The 7696-nt window shown below is 48.1% G+C and overlaps 2 long non-coding RNA genes across 2 annotated transcripts; both read right to left on the bottom strand.

Moving 5' to 3' along the window:
- Positions 1 to 838: 838 nt before the first annotated feature.
- LOC115180861 (uncharacterized) lies at positions 839 to 3377 on the bottom strand. The gene is made up of 2 exons (XR_003873167.1): positions 3286 to 3377; positions 839 to 922 (listed from the first exon to the last, which is right to left on the bottom strand). It is a non-coding gene; the product is annotated as an uncharacterized LOC115180861 (long non-coding RNA).
- A 420-nt stretch (positions 3378 to 3797) lies between these two features.
- On the bottom strand, positions 3798 to 4554 carry LOC115180860 (uncharacterized). The gene is made up of 3 exons (XR_003873166.1): positions 4543 to 4554; positions 4117 to 4223; positions 3798 to 3864 (listed from the first exon to the last, which is right to left on the bottom strand). It is a non-coding gene; the product is annotated as an uncharacterized LOC115180860 (long non-coding RNA).
- Between the last annotated feature and the right edge of the window lie 3142 nt (positions 4555 to 7696).

Raw genomic sequence — 7696 nt, 5'->3', positions numbered from 1 at the left:
ATATAGGGAATAGGTGCCATTTCGTATGCAGCCAGTGTCTATGGAATGTGTTTACTGTACAACCATAACAAACATTGACGAACAACCTAAAAACTCTACCAAGTAATCAAGTTAGGGGCCTATTAAAGTGTAACTAAATTGCTGAAGTAACAAACAAGACGACCTTTCCACAATACAACGGGTACAGACACGTGCAAATGAAAACGGTGTGAAAATGCCTGATGATACTGAGATTAGTGTGTTTTGTGCAGAGACCTGTGCTCTAGCACCATGAAAATGTCGCCCTAAGTGATGTCTGCAATAAATGTCAGGGTTCGGGTCAGTGTGCTCCACAGCGCCACAGGCCTTGTCTTTCCATAACTACTGGTATAAACAAACTCTAGCTCTAAAATAAGTAAATCAGGTTAAAGATTCTGCAGATTGGGAGAAAGGCGACACTGGCCGCCCCCACCACCGTTATCGTTTTTTGTTCCGAGCCGAGGAGCGTCGTGCAGCACGGTAAAAACAAAAACGCTCAACATATTACGCTCTTTTATTGCGTGTGCAATGACGTCAGAGGAGAAGAAAGTGTTTGTTGTTTGCAGTAACTTATTTGTTGTTCTAAAACTGCAGACAGACTTGGCTGTTTCACTATTAAGGATTCCAGCTTTAAGGTTCTGCTTAGTTAGTGTTAAGTATGTCTGAGCTGCTGACCTCTGCACAGCGAGCCGCAGGGCCTCCTATCTCTATAGCTACTGATAAAAAAAAAACTCAAACACTAGCAGCAGTAGGAAGGGTTAAGGTCAGGGTCATGACCTCTCCACAGCGGGCCGCAGAGCCTTCTCTCTCTCCAGCATCTCAGGATCAGCTTGCCCCACTCCTCCTCCAGGTCGTTGGGGTGCATGCCCAGGGGCAGCTTGATGCGCCCAAACTCCATCCATACCTGGGGAACACAAACATGCACAGAATTTTTACTTCTATAACACATACAGTGCATTCAGAAAGTATTCAGACCCCTTCACTTTTTCCACATTATGTTACAACTTATGCCTTATTCTAAAATGGATTCATTTGTTTTTCCCCTCAATCTACACACAATACCCCATCATGACAAAACAAAAACAGGTTTATCGAAAATGTATTTAAAAAAAATTAAACTGAAATATCACATTTACATAAGTATTCAGACCCTTTACTGCGTACTTTGTTGAAGCACCTTTGGTAGTGATTACAGCCTTGAGTCTTCTTGGGTATGACGCTACAACCTTGGCCCACCTGTATTTGGGGAGTTTCTCCCTATTCTTCTCTGCAGATCCTCTCAAGTCCTGTCAGGTTAGATAGGGAGCGTCGCTACACAGCTATTTTTAGGTCTCTCCAGAGATGTTCAATCAGGTTCAAGTCTGGGCTCTGGCAGGGCCACTCAAGGACATTCAGAGACTTGTCCCAAAGCCACTCCTGGGTTGTCTTGGCTGTGTCGTTGTCCTGTTGGAAGGTGAACCTTCGCCCCAGTCTGAGGTCCTGAGCGCTCTGGAGCAGATTTTCATCAAGGAACTTTTTACTCCGTTCATCTTTCCCTCAACCCTGACTAGTCTACCTGACTAGTCTGCTGCTGAAAACATCCCCACAGCATGATGCTGCCACCACCAGGATTCATCGTAGGGATGGTGCCAGGTTTCTTCCAGAAGTGACGCTTGGAATTCAGGCTAAAATAATTCAATCTTGGTTTCATGAGACCAGATCGACTATGAGAAACAAGACTGAGTCCTTTAGGTGCCCCTTGGCAACTCCAATGGGCTGTCATGTGCCCTTTACTGAGGAGTGGCTTCCGTCTGGCCACTCTACCATAAAGGCCTGATTGGTGGAGTGCTGCAGAGATGGTTCTCCTTCTGGAAGGTTCTCCCATCTCCACAGAGGAACTCTAGAGTGCTGTCAGAGTGACCATCGGATTCTTGGTCACCTCACCTCCCTGACCAAGGTCCTTCTCCCCCAATTGCTCAGTTTGGCAGGCCGGCCAGCTCTGGGAAGAATCTTGGTGGTTCCAAACTTCTTCCATTTAAGAATGATGGAGGCCACTGTGTTCTTGGGGACCTGCAGAATTGCTTAAGTACACTTCCCCAGATCTGTGCCTCGACACAATCCTTTCTCTACGGACAATTCCTTCGACCGCATGGTTGGTTTTTGCTCTGACATTCACTATCAACTGTGGGCCCTTACATAGACAGGTGTGTGCCTTTCCAAAACATGTGCAATCAATTGAATTTACCACAGGTGGACTCCAATCAAGTTGTAGAAACATCTCAAGGAGGATCAATGGAAACAGGATGCACCTGAGCTCAATTTTGAGTCTCATAGCAAAGGGTCTGAATACTTATGTAAATAAGCTATATTTTTTTTAAATACATTTGCAGAAATGTCTATTTATTTATTACATTTTAGAATGAGGCTGTAACGTCAAACAAAATGTGGAAAAGGTGAAGGGGTCTGAATACGTTCCGAATGCTCTGTATGCCTACACACTCTTTACTTTTACATACAATACAAAAATAATATGCAACACACTATAAATCCAGAATTTCGCCTGCAAAGTACATTGTTTCGAGTGCAAAGGACAAATCTCTTCGAGGTCTTGAAGTATAAATGTTTTGGGTTGTGAGTCATCATGTGTCATTGATCAGGAGGGCAGTGGGAAAGTAGGACCGAGGGCAAATGGAAGAGGATTTGATAGGAAGAATTATAGTTTGTTGTCTCAAGGCAGTGGCATGGGGTTGAAATGGCCTGGTGCAGAGGACAGGGTGTTCGATCTCTCTCTCTCTCTCTCGCACCACACACACACACACCAACCAACACACACACACACCACACACACACACACTACCCGAGGGACTCATGATGCACAGTGTGGCCCGCTCATGGTGGCAGAAACCAGGTCACCTCTTCAAATCCTTTTCTTTCTCTCTCCATCTCTCTCTCTCTCTCTCTCTCTCTCGTCAATCTCTCCATGTTTCTCTCTCTTTTGTCGGTCATTGAGTTTATGAGTTTCAGTTTTCTACAAGACTAACCAATGCCAGCCAAATATGCCATATATATGTTGTTGAAATGAGGCGGTGTCCTCAAGGGTAATAAAAGTATCTGCCTGGGTTTGTAGTTCAGTCTCTCGGATGGTGAACCGGTGTTTACCATCAACGTAGGTTTGCGGTTTCTGCTGACATTTTACAGAGCTTGTTGTCATTGAGTCTCAATAGGTTTTAGAAAAGTCTCCCTCTTCCTCCCTCCCTCCCTCCCTCCATCCCTCCATCCATCGCATACCTCCAGCAGTTTGTAGAGGTGTTCAACGCCACTCTTCTCCAGCTCCTTGGCAGGGATCTCCGTCTCCTTGAAATGGACGTACTCATTGTGAAGTGCCTGTGGGACAGTGACAGGGTGTTGACAAAGGCTAGATGTCAATAATAGACTGTCTTTGAATGACCGTATTCATAAAGCATCTCAGTAATGCTGATCTAGGAACAGCCCCCCCCGTCTATATAATCATATTCATGATTATCTAAATCGCTGAACTCATCCTAGATCAGCACTCCTACTCGGATATGCTTTATAAACATTTATTTTTCATCTTTACCCACATCCTGTCCCCCCTCTCCCTCATCCCCTTATTGCCTCTCTCTTTCGACCCATCTTTCCTTCTCCTCCATTCTGCCTATTTTATTCTCTTCTCTCCATCGCCCGGACTCCCTTTCTTGACCCTTTCCCTCCCTCCCTCTTCACCGTGAGCTCCACAGGGTTAAGTGGGAAGTTCTTGTTGGCCATGAGTGTCGTGTGCTGCTGCCGGCTCCACTGCAGCAGAGTGGAGAAACGAGACTGGTACTCTGCCCAGCGGTGATCCACCTCCTGATAGAGGAGAGAGAGGGAAGGAAGAAAGGGAGAGGAGGGGGGAAGAGAAAGATAGCCGTCAATATACTTCAATGGCAGACTGCGATCAATGGAGTCCATTATTGGCTCCAGAGCTTTGGCAACATGATGTCCCTTGAGCGGTCATGCCAATAAGAGTACAGATATTCATTCCAAATACTCTCGTTCACACAGACTGACCAACTGTACATTAATACAAGCTAAAGTTAACGTGAGAGGAGTAGAACATACATGTGCAGCGATGCCCTCTCCTCCCTCTGGGATCTTGGGGAAGGCATCGTAGATGGAGGAGACGTATGTGATGACCGACTTCTCATCTGGAGACGGAACGTCCACATCTAGATAGATATATATATATAAATAAGATATATAAATGTGTGAGAGAGAGAGAGAGAGAGAGAGAGAGGTAGGAGGAGACGGGGAGATGAAAGGGGGAGTGGAAAGGTCAACACGTTATAAATGGTAGAGAGAGGCAGACCAACAGAACACACAGAAACACAGACAGTATCATAATGTACACTACTCTCACGATACCAGACCTGTCAACACCGTAGAACTGCTGGAGGCCAGAAGTATACAGACAGAGAGACAGAAACACAGATGGACAGAGACACAGACAAACAGAGAACAGACAAAGACAGGCAGGCAGACAGTTACCTTCAGCGTCCATAGTCTGGTCACCCCTAGCGACTCAGCGATCTCAAAGGCCTGCTCCAGGTTGTCAAGGTTACTCTGCTGCGCCACCACCTCCATGTCAATCAGGTCTGGCCTGGAGACCATCAGAGGGGGAGACAGGGGGGTTAGAACTAAAGGTGTGTGTGTGTGTCCGCATGCATCTCAGTGAGTGATTGTGTGTGTACCTGAATCGGTGGAGCAGGGCGTTGAACATGCGCCCGTCGCTCCAGGAGGAGGAGAAGTTGGTACAGCGGAGGCCAGGCCAACCCTCTGAGGCCTGCTGGCTCCATAACAACAGCTTCTCCTTAGCCGTCAGGTCCCCAGACTCACCGCTCACATAGATCTCTGAGATCTGGAAACAGAGGGATATGGTTCATACAGGAAACACTCATGAACACACACACACTCCCCGCTCACATAAAATGTCAGATCAGGAGAGACCAGAGGAGAGGGTTAATGAATATGGGACATGCATATTGGGATGACTTTGCTTGGATCCATCCACAAGTATTGGCAGAAGGTTCCAAACATGAACTATTTGATGGTCAAAGGATGCCTGCTCTTACTGTAATCATGGTAAGGAAAAACATGTTATATGAAAGCCACAACAGCTGGCAGAGATGCACACCCTTTCCCTTTAGGGGCAGACACTCATTACAGACTACATTATCCTCTCATATTCATGACATTGTCCTACTACCAGACTGTAACCCACAGTGGGGATTCATTACACTGTTTCAAACAGGACAAACTAATCGCTGTACCCACATTTCACACAGGCCCACGCACACACGGATGTACGTGACATGCAAACGTACACACACACCACACACACACACACACAGTGAGTCCAGAATTGTATCAATGTGCTAGTCTTCTATTCACTTTGATTCAAACTTGTCGTCTTTGTTCCTATCCTTCATCTTCTCTGTCCTTTAACCAATAGGCCTTCAGCCCGAGCCAACGTTCTTTTCTCCTTCGGTCTCTCATTATTCCGGCCAGCTCATTAGCTTGTTTTCTCACCACAATCTCCCCCTCTCCCTCCTCCACTTGTTCATTCCTTCATCCATCTACCCCCTTCCCTCCCCCCTCGGCAGGCCTCCGTCCAGCCCACCCCTTCTATCTGTCACGTCGGCTTTTCTCCTCATTTGATCTGTTCTTCCTCTGCCTTGTTTGAATCGTCCGTCTCTCCTTCGCATCAATCTGCTGTTTCCCTCCTCTTTTTCCATCCCTCTTTTCTTTTTGAGGTCAAAGCGCTTATAACCTACTTAAGCCAACCGTCCTCCACCTCACCCCCTCCCCACTCGCTTCCCTTTCTTCTCTACACTTGTCTTTCTTTCTTTAATCTGTTCATCAGGCAAAGGGTGGCTGTTGTAGATGCAGTATCTGGCAGTGCCTGTTCTTGTCATCAGTATTCCTCCGTCATCCCTTTTCTCACTTCCCGTCTTGCCCGCCCTCCCTCCCTCCCTCCGTCATCTGTCTGTCTCTCGAGTGCTAATATAGAACAGAATGAAAAGTCCAGTGAGTGCCAGGAGACTGCAGCAACAACCAAAAAGAGAAGGAGAGAGGGGGGGGGGGGATGATCTAGGAGAGGGGAGAGGAGGAATGGCATGCAAACGAGAGAGCGGGAGATCAAAACCAGGCCTGAGTAACTAATAAGGCAAAACATGCACATGACGCGCACATACAGTACAACCATACACACCGACGGCCACACGCAGACAGACACACACCCTGTGTGTACCCCCAAAAACACAGCTCCTCCTTGGCATGGGCCTTTTATAGGTAAAGATTATTAAGGCAAGGACATCCACTACAGGGCCACTCCATCAATTTGACTCTGGCCCTGAGCCCTTCAGTGACTGGCAATAACGATAAACGAGTCAAGCACAGCCTCACTCTACCATTCGACACCCAGGTACTGCACCATCCTATGTAGCTCAGTCCCCCCCCCCCCCCCTACAACCCACAACCTGTTTAGAATACTGCAGCTGGTGATTGGACCGCATACTACATGTTTGCGCTGGTCAATTGAAATCGTCATACATAATTACCACCTTCTCATGGACATGCTTATCCTAAATTCTGATCCAGGTATTATGAGCAATACGGTTGTTTTGGGTAACATATGGTAGCGATTTTACACTACCAAAACAGGGCACATGGTGTCAATTATATGGTGACATCGTGCTTAAATCACACTACCAAACACTAACAGACAGACAGCTACCCGTCACACACGAGAGCAGCCAGAGGCCTGCTGCCCCCCCCCCCAGGAGTCATGATAAGTGCCGGAACAGACACACTATGAATTCTCTGTAAGATGGTGGAACCCTAGGATGCAGACATCAAAGTGTGTTCAGTGTGTGCTGTGCTCGGACTCATTCTCTCACCGACTCATGTGATTCTTGAGTGCCTTTACATGCTCACGCACGCACCGCTTGAGAGACAGCAAGGTGGTGCTATCACCATGGACTAGAACAGCTAGAAACGCTAGGCCTACGACACACTGCTATGATACACTTGCCTCCTGGGGCTCAGAATAGTCTCCATTTAAAGAAAGGGTCCTTTGAAGTAGGAAAGAGCGACGGGAGAGAGGGATGGAGAGAGAGACGGAAGGAGAGAGAGAGGGGGGGATGGACGACGGAGAGAGAGAAGAGAGAAGAGAGGATGGACGGACGAGAGAGAGAGAGAGAGAGAGGACGGACGGAGAGAGAAGAGAGGGGGATGGACGGACGGAGAGAGAGAGAGGGGGATGGCGAGAGACGGAAGGAGAGAGAGGGGGGATGGACGGACGAGAAGAGAGAGAGAGAGAGGGGGATGGACGGACGGAGAGAGAGAGAGAGGGGATGGACGGACGGAGAGAGAGAGAGGGGGGATGGACGGACGGAGAGAGAAGGAGGGGGGAGGACGGAGAGAGAGAGAGAGAGAGGGGGATGGACGGAGAGAGAGAGAGGGGAGGACGGAGAGAGAGAGAGGGGAGGACGGACGGAGAGAGAGAGAGGGGAGGACGGACGGAGAGAGAGAGGGGGATGGACGGACGGAGAGAGAGAGAGGGGATGGACGGACGGAGAGAGAGAGAGAGGGATGGACGGACGGAGAGAGAGAGAGGGATGGACGGACGGAGAGAGAGAGA

Source organism: Salmo trutta, unplaced genomic scaffold, assembly GCF_901001165.1.
Source record: "Salmo trutta unplaced genomic scaffold, fSalTru1.1, whole genome shotgun sequence".
NCBI classification, from domain to species: domain Eukaryota; kingdom Metazoa; phylum Chordata; class Actinopteri; order Salmoniformes; family Salmonidae; genus Salmo; species Salmo trutta.
The sequence above is the reverse complement of the archived record's forward strand: the minus strand, read 5'-3'. Positions and strand labels throughout refer to the sequence as shown.